We start from the raw sequence: 8226 nt of genomic DNA, 5'->3' as shown, positions 1-8226 counted from the left end.
AATTAGGTTTCCCACCTGTTGTCCTTCCCACATGGATACTGCAACTGGGAAACAGAAAAACTTCTAGGAGAGAAATTAAAACCAGCTCTGTGAAGAGAATGAGTTTTTTCATTGTCTATTATAGAGGTGCAAGAAGAGTCCCCAGACTGTGGTTTCTCCTTCCAGCATAGGAATTTGTAAATAGCTGGGGAAAACAAAGCAAAACAAAACAAAACAAAACAAAACAAAAAGTCCCGAATGTTTTTTTTTTTTTCTATCCTTGGTAAAACAAATGTTTAGAGGTAACCTATCCTAGGAATTAGGCTCTCCTCTGTGATGCTAAAGGAGGCAAATGCTGCAAGGAGGGGAATAACCTCATTTTGTCGCGGGGGCTGCTCAGGTCTCTCAGAATCCAACTCCTCAAGTGTCTCTTTTCTCTTTTGTGCCACTGGTCACACACACTGTGGATGGAGCTTTATGACTTTTGTCTGCTGAGTGATGCATCTCAGCACAGAATGTCCCCGACTAAGGATTTATCCCCGAGTTCTTGGCTTGCTGCAGCAGAACCCCTTCCTTCCTGTGCCTGGGTGTCCCCATCTGCACACAGGAGCAGTGACACAGATCTTTGAGAAGCCCTTGGAGCTCTGAGTTGATGAAAAGGTTCACGGAGAGGAGGTTGTTGTCGTTGTTGTTGTTGTCTGCAGTTTAAAAACATGCCCATAAATCACCTTTCAGGGATGGGGAAGCAGGTTCCAGATTGGCTCCCGAGCTGGGTGAGTGAACAGAGAAGAATTTCCTTCTTTGGCATTTTCCCCTAGTTTTAATAACTTTGAACTCTTGCTTTAGATCTTGTTTACATTAGGCTGGTTCAGTAACTGTGTGTCTCCCTCCAGCAATTGTCTCCTTCTTCCCCACCTTCCTCAGGTATTTGGTTTAGGTACCAAACATCTGACTCAGGTCTTCCTGGAGAATGGCTGAAGAAATTATTTTTCCCAGTTGGAAAGTAGAGGGACTTAACAGGGGAAAGAGGTGGAGGCCGTGACTGTCATGGACACGGGCCCTGGGAACATAAAAATCTAGGCTGTTACCACACCCTGTTGAAATGTTAAACACAAACTGTACAGATGGGGTGTGCTAACAATGTTGGGGTCAGGGGATGGCAGCGGGTCCTTTTAGGATGTAGAAGCTCAGAGGGTGCAAAGCTCAGCTCTGCTTTGTGCTGGGGTGGCCTCACCTCGAGTCCTGGGGGTGTTTTGGGCACCACGATATAAAAAGGATGTAAAGGTGTTGGAGAGCGTCCAAAGGAGGGGCACAGGGATGGTGAAAAGCCTGGAAGGGCCATATGAGGAGTGGTTGAGGGCACTTGGCTTGTCCAGCCTGGAGGGGACTGAGGGGAGGTTCATTGAGGGCTGCAGCTCCTCTCGAGGGGCAGCTCCGACCTCTGCTCGCTGGGAGCAGGGACAGGACCCAGGGAAGGGCTGGAGCTGGGACAGGGCAGGCTCAGGGTGGATCTCAGCACAAGGTTCTTCCCCCAGAGGGTGCTGGGCACTGACCAGGCTCCCCAGGGCAGTGGGCACGGCCCCAAGGCTGCCAGAGCTCCAGGAGGGTTTGGACAATGCTCTGAGGGACAGGGGGGAGTGTTGGGGTGTCCTGGGCAGGGCCAGGGCTTGGACTGGGTGATCCTTGGGGGTCCCTCCCAGCTCAGGATATTCCACGATTCAACCATTTAATCCTATGTCTGCAAATAGTGACTTAGTGTGATTTCCAGCTCCTGGCCCAGGAAACACCTCTCCATTTCCGCGGGGCAGGCGGGGGGAGCATCCCCTCATCCCGAGGGGGGACCACATCCCCTCTCCGCCGGGCAGAGGACGCGGGGAGGCAGCGGGACAGCCGGGAAGGGCTCCTCGGGACAGCCGGGAACGGTTCCTCGGGGCTCCTCCTGTGACCCGCTGGATTCCCCGGCAGATGGAGCTCGGCTCCCAGCGATGCTGCCTCAGCCCTTCCTCGAGATTCCACCACCACCGACCTGCAACATTCATCCCAACGTCTGACCACTCTCGTAGGGAAAAGCTGTTCTAATCTCCAATCTGAACCTGCCCTGGTGCAGTTTGAGGCCATTTCCTCTCCTCCTTTCCGTCGGGACATGGCAGCAGAGCCCGACCCCCCTCCCTGCCCCCTCCTGTCAGGGAGTTGGGGAGAGCAATGAGGTCCCCCCTGAGCCTCCTTTTCTCCAGATAAACCCCCCCAGCTGGTGGGATTTCCCCTGGACCTGGAGCTGCTCCCCTCCTGACATTCTGGGTGGTCAGTGGGACTGGAAGGGATTTATTTATTCTCAGGCTGCCCTCTCCGAGGGTTCTCACCCCCCAGGCAGCCTCAGGGCCCCTCAGAGCTACAAGAAACTGGTATTGGACACAAGTAATTATCATAAGATTCACCGAATGTTAAAGGGTTGGGAGGGACTCTGAAGATCATTTAGTCCAAACTTGCCCTGCCGTGGACACAGACACCTTCCACTAGCCCAGCACTGAGTAGGGGCAGTGAAATCCAAGGAAGAAAAGGCTCCAGCACAGAGCTGAGATGAGGTGGGTTGTTTTAAAGCTTCTGACAGCGGCAGATCTCTAAACCTGAAGGAAGAAAATATTCTTGCCTTAGTTTTCCTGTAAGAGGCTTTCCCAATTAACTGAGCCCTCACGTGGCAGGAAGGTGTTGTATGGCTGGGCTTGGGCCCGTTCCCAGAGAATCCTGACCTTTCCAGGCATACAGGCCAGCTGCAAACACGCCAACCAGACATCCAGACAAATCCCAAAATCCTTCTGGGGAACAAGTTTCAACAAGTCTTGATCAAAACTGTCAGGAGCCGTAAACACATCCAGACGGGAAACAGCTCAGAACTACTTCCCGTTGCCACCTTAGACCCGGAAGCTTGGAAAATGCTGGAAGTTGATTGTGTATCAACTCATAGGCTGGGCTGTCTGCAGGACTGGGCTGGGGCTGGAATGCCAGCAGCACATCAGGAGCCCCGGCAGGAAGATGGGAAGGGCAGGGATCAGTGTTGGGCCCAGTTCTGTTTAATATCTTTATTGATGATTTAGATGAGGGGATTGAGTCCATCATCAGCAAATCTGCAGATGACACCAAGCTGGGGGGGAGTGTTGATGTGCTGGAAGGCAGGAGGGCTCTGCAGAGGGACCTGGACAGGCTGGAGGGTTGGGCTGATTCCAATGGATGAGGTTCAACCAGGCCAAGGGCCGGGTCCTGCACTTTGGCCACAACAACCCCGGCAGCTCCAGGCTGGGACAGAGGGGCTGGAGAGCAGCCAGGCAGGAAGGGAGCTGGGAGTGGGGATGGACAGGAAGCTGAATCTGAGCCAGAGTGTGCCCAGGTGGTCAAGAGGGCCAATGGATCCTGGCCTGGCTCAGGAACAGTGTGGCCAACAGGTCCAGGGAAGTGATTCTGCCCCTGGACTCAGCACTGGTGAGGCCACCCCTGGAGTGCTGTGTCCAGTTCTGGGCCCTCAGCTCAGGAAGGACATTGAGGGGCTGGAGCAGGTCCAGAGGAGAGCAACGAGGCTGGGGAAGGGACTGGAGCACAAGTGCTGTGAGGAGAGGCTGAGGGAGCTGGGGCTGTTCAGCCTGGAGAAGAGGAGGCTCAGGGGAGACCTCCTCACTCTCTGCAACTCCCTGACAGGAGGGGGGAGCCAGGTGGGGGTTGGTCTCTTTTCCCAGGCAACCATCAGCAAGACAAGAGGGTTGGGTGTTCAGCTGTGCCAGGGGAGGTTTAGGTTGGATATTAGAAAGAATTTCTTTGCAGAGAGGGTGCTCAGCCACTGGAATGGGCTGCCCAGGGAAGGGGTGGATTCTCCATCCCTGGAGGTGTTTAAGGACAGACTGGATGTGGCATCAGTGCCATGGGCTGGGAACCACAGTGGGGTTGGATCAAGGGTTGGACTTGATGATCTTGGAGGTCCCTTCCAACCCAGCTGATTCTGTGATTTTATGATTCTGTGATTCTATGATTCTAAGGCTCTGACTCCCAGGGCAGCCAATTCCTACTCCTTCAGCAACATCCAGAAGGTGAGTACTCATTGCTTGTCTGCCATTCTTGCACATCCAAACTCCTGGAGTGCCAAAGCCTTTGCCAGCCGGGATCTGTGAGGTGGTCTGAGCCCTGTCACAGCAGGGTTTGTCACCTCTGACGTGCCAACCCTGGGATTTGGGGCTGTTTTTTACTCAGTCGAATCCAAACCTTTCCAAAAAATCATAAGAAGGTACCAGATGTGTTTGTTTTATTTACACTTTATTTACATTTTACTTGTATTTTATTTACATTTGTTTACATTTGATTTGCACGTTGCTGACATTTATTTACATTTGATTTGCACACTATTTACATTTTAGTTACATGTACATATTTACATTTCATTTACATATTTATATTTTGTTTACATATTTATAATTTTGCACATTTATATTTTATTTACATATTTACATTTTTGTTCGCACGTTTACATTTTTATTTACACTGACACATTTATATTTTATTTACATTTTACCCTCTGCATTTTTGCTCCCATTTAAGGAGCAAACGAGTTACCCCTCCCCTGGGAATGAGGAAAAGCTGTCCCAGTGGGGAGATGATGTCGGTTACAACATCTGGGACAAACCCTGGCACCCGGAGAACGCCGGGGACTCCTTTGGCCAAGAGTTTTCCCGACTGGGAAGAACACAGCGAGGAAGAGCAGCCCCAAGGACAAGGCAGCAGCTACCAAAAACTGCCCAGCTGGGAAGAAACCAGCACGGAAGGGCAGTCCCAAGGAAAATTCAGTAGCTACCAAGAACTACTGTCTGACTGGGAAGAGCTGTCCCAAGACCAAGAGTCTGTTGGACAAGAGTTTTCCCACTGGGAAGGCTCCAGACCCTCCACGCTGTCCCAGTGGGAAGATGACAGCGACAGGGAGCTCGCACTGCAGGACTGGGAACACACGGCACGGGAGGGGGCTCGGGGCTCTGCAGGGCTCTTCCTCTCCCCTGCTCTCACTCCTCACTTCTGGGAGCGCAATTCCACCTTTGCCAGAACTTTATTTTCCCCTCTCCAATCCGTTCTCCCGGAGGCGTCACTGCCGTCTCTGCTGGGCTCGGCCTTGCTCCGTCCTGGACCCGGCTGGGCTTGGGGGAAGCTTCCAGAAGTTGCTCACAGAATCCACCCCTGAAGCCCCCCTGCTACCAAAACCTGGCCAGGCAAACCCAAAACAGAGTTTTCAGGGAGCAGAGATCCATCTGCAGCCCTTGGAGGTCAAAAGGGAGCAGAGATCCACCTGCAGCCCCCGGAGGTTCACAGGGAGCAGAAATCCCCCTGCAGCCCCTGGAGGAGCAGAGATCCACCTGCAGCCCCTGGAGGAGCAGAGATCCATCTGCAGCCCCTGGAGGAGCAGAGATCCACCTGCAGCCCCTGGAGGAGCAGAGATCCATCTGCAGCCCCTGGAGGAGCAGAAATCCCCCTGCAGCCCCTGGAGGAGCAGAGATCCACCTGCAGCCCTTGGAGGTCAAAAGGGAGCAGAGATCCTTCTGCGGGCCCTGGAGGAGCAAAGATCCATCTGCAGCCCCTGGAGGTCCATGGTAGAGCAGAGACCCACCTGCAGCCCCTGGAGGAGCAGAGATCCACCTGCAGCCCCTGGAGGAGCCCCCTGGATCAGGGGGATGCCCAAAGGAAGCTGCGACTCCGTGGGCACCCCACCTGGAGCAGGGTCCTGGCAGGGAAGTGCAGTCCATGGAGAGAGGAGCCCAGGCTGGAGCAGGGAAAGGACTCTTCTCCCTGAGCAGTGACAGGAACAGTGTGTGATGAACTGATCAGAAACCCCATTCCACATTTTCCCCACATTATACAGCAGTAATTTCTTTATTATTTATTTATGATTTATGCACTGTGCCTTTTGAACCCCACCTACAACAGACTAGGGCAATAAAACTAGTTTTCTATCCCAAACAGGCTAAAAACATAGTTTGTTTAGCACTAAACAGACCAAATTTTTTACTCTGTTTGGGATAAAAGACTAAACCCTGTGTGTTTGGTCTCACCTCTCACAAAACTGATCCCAGCGTCTCCACAGGTGATTTTTGCCCTGGTGCACCCATGTGGTGACTTTGATTCACCTGCCCACAGCAATTCAGGCTGGTTTCCCAATGGATTTGGAATTCCATTTTCATTATTTAGCAGCAATTTATTGCTTCTTTGTTCACACTGATTTAAATAAATACACTACTACTACTACTAAAACTACTCCTAAAATAAATCAAATAAAGTAAAAATAGAGATAAATGAAAATAATAATGGTGAAATATTATATTATTAAAATTACAATTGTTATTATGTTTTATGTTTACATTTTCATGTAAATAATAATAAAAATAAAAAAAAGATACTGCCTTGTATCTGTTAAAATCTAGGCCACTGTTGCAATGCAGTTTTCCAGAAAACTACACAGAAAATAAAGACAGAAAGCTGTTCAAATTACTTAAGAATTTGTGACATGGGCAAACGGGAATGATTGGTCCTTCAGAGACTTTTGGTGGCCACAGGAGCCATAAAGGCTCTTTTTAGCTGTTTTCACACATATTTTGTCCACAAAAAAAAATAAAAAATCTACGAAAAAGCAGCTTCTAAATGTCCCACTGCAGAGGTGTGAGCAGCCAAGAAAACTGAGCCTGAAGTTTTTTGAAGACAAGAATTTTCATGCCAAAATGGTTATTTCATTTCATCCTCTGTTGTGGACTGTAAGGCCAGATGCAAAAAAAAAACCAAAAAGCCCTGGGTACCTGCAGGACAGTTTGTTCTCTTTGAGAGGTCATTTTTCTGTCCTTTTTAGTTAGTTTGAACTTCAGTTTCTGGACCTAGAACAATATTAGACGTTGCCTGTTGACACTCTTTTTCAATTTCAAGGGCTGGTTTCCAGGAATTCTCCCTTTCTTATGTGCCTGATGAAGCTGCTCCCTTTCTGTAAATGAATTAAAGACTGGAGTAGAGCTAACACTTTGAAGAACACCCTTATCTCCACTAAAGAGAAAACTAAGAAACAGGAGCATTACAGCAAACACATTAATAAAACCGAACGACTACAACCTCTGTCCATGGAACTACAGCAGCAGTGAGCTCAGGCAGGGGGCTGGGTTTAAAAGACCCACCAGCACAGTTTAGGTCAATCTAAGAAGTTTTCTTGAATACTGACATTTTAGTATGTTATTTTATTGAGAGATGGGCAACCAGTTAAGCAGTTTCAGCTTTCTTTGTGCCCTGTGAGCAGCTAAAACCTTCCCAGCACTGTGTGCTGTTTCCTACCTCGGTCAGGGCGAGGATGTCGGCTCCTCCCGCGGGCTCTGCTCTCCCGGGGGGCTTCTCCTCACAGGCCGGCTCTAAAAACTGAATGAAACAGCAGCGTAAGGCCCAAGGGAGCAAAGGAAGCACCGGGCCGATCATTTTAAAAAACGCCCCGGCAGTGACATTTCACGGCTGATCCCAAGCACGGCCAGGCTGCGAACACCCACCCCTGGGGCGAGCGCGAGATCCCCACACGGTGCTGAGCAAGAGTCCAGCACTGACTTGTATGAGGCCGGGACGAGCCCCGGTGAGGATTTAAAAGGGGGTTCGGGGATGAGGGCGATGCGGCTGAAGGTGATGTCTGAGGCCTGAGAGCGCGGGCTGAGGGCGAGGGTGCTGAGGGAGAGGTTTGAGGGTGATGGCGCTGAGGGCGAGTGCTGAGGGAGATGGTGCTGAGGGTGAGGGCTGAGGGAGATGGCTAAGGGGCGATAGCTGAGGGTGATGGCGCTGAGGGCGATGGCGCTGAGGGCGAGGGCTGATGGCGATGGCACTGAGGGTGAGGGCTGAGGGCGATGGCGCCGAGGGCGATGGTTGATGGCGACGGCGCGAAAGGGCGAGGGCGCCGAGTCCCCTCCCCGTGTCTCCCCTCGCCTCCCCGGCGCCACGCGGAGAGCCCCCGGTGCCGGGGCTCGGTCCCACCTGCCAGAAGGGCGCTGCCGATGGATCCCCGCCCGCCGGGGCCGGGGGCAGAGGGGCCGCCGCCCGCCGAGGCGCGTTGTTGTTGTTCAGGCTGCAGAAGGGGTTGCGGCGGGCGGGCGCGGAGGGGCCCCGCGGGGCCGGGGCGGCGGCGGCGGCGGCGGTTTCGCTCCTCCGCGGGCGTTTGCGCTTCAGCCGCAGCATCGCCGGCGGCCTCTGGAAGCCGGGCGGGTCCCCGGG

General features: G+C 52.3%; 1 long non-coding RNA gene across 1 annotated transcript; it reads right to left on the bottom strand.

Moving 5' to 3' along the window:
• Positions 1–5479: 5479 nt before the first annotated feature.
• Positions 5480–7636, bottom strand: LOC113946047. Its single transcript, XR_003527278.1, has 3 exons — positions 7518–7636; positions 7312–7392; positions 5480–5790 (listed from the first exon to the last, which is right to left on the bottom strand). It is a non-coding gene; the product is annotated as an uncharacterized LOC113946047 (long non-coding RNA).
• Between the last annotated feature and the right edge of the window lie 590 nt (positions 7637–8226).

Source organism: Corapipo altera, unplaced genomic scaffold, assembly GCF_003945725.1.
Source record: "Corapipo altera isolate COAL_440 unplaced genomic scaffold, ASM394572v1 0, whole genome shotgun sequence".
Classification (NCBI taxonomy): Eukaryota; Metazoa; Chordata; class Aves; order Passeriformes; family Pipridae; genus Corapipo; species Corapipo altera.
Note: the sequence above shows the minus strand (reverse complement) of the source record. Positions and strands in the feature narration are given on the sequence as shown.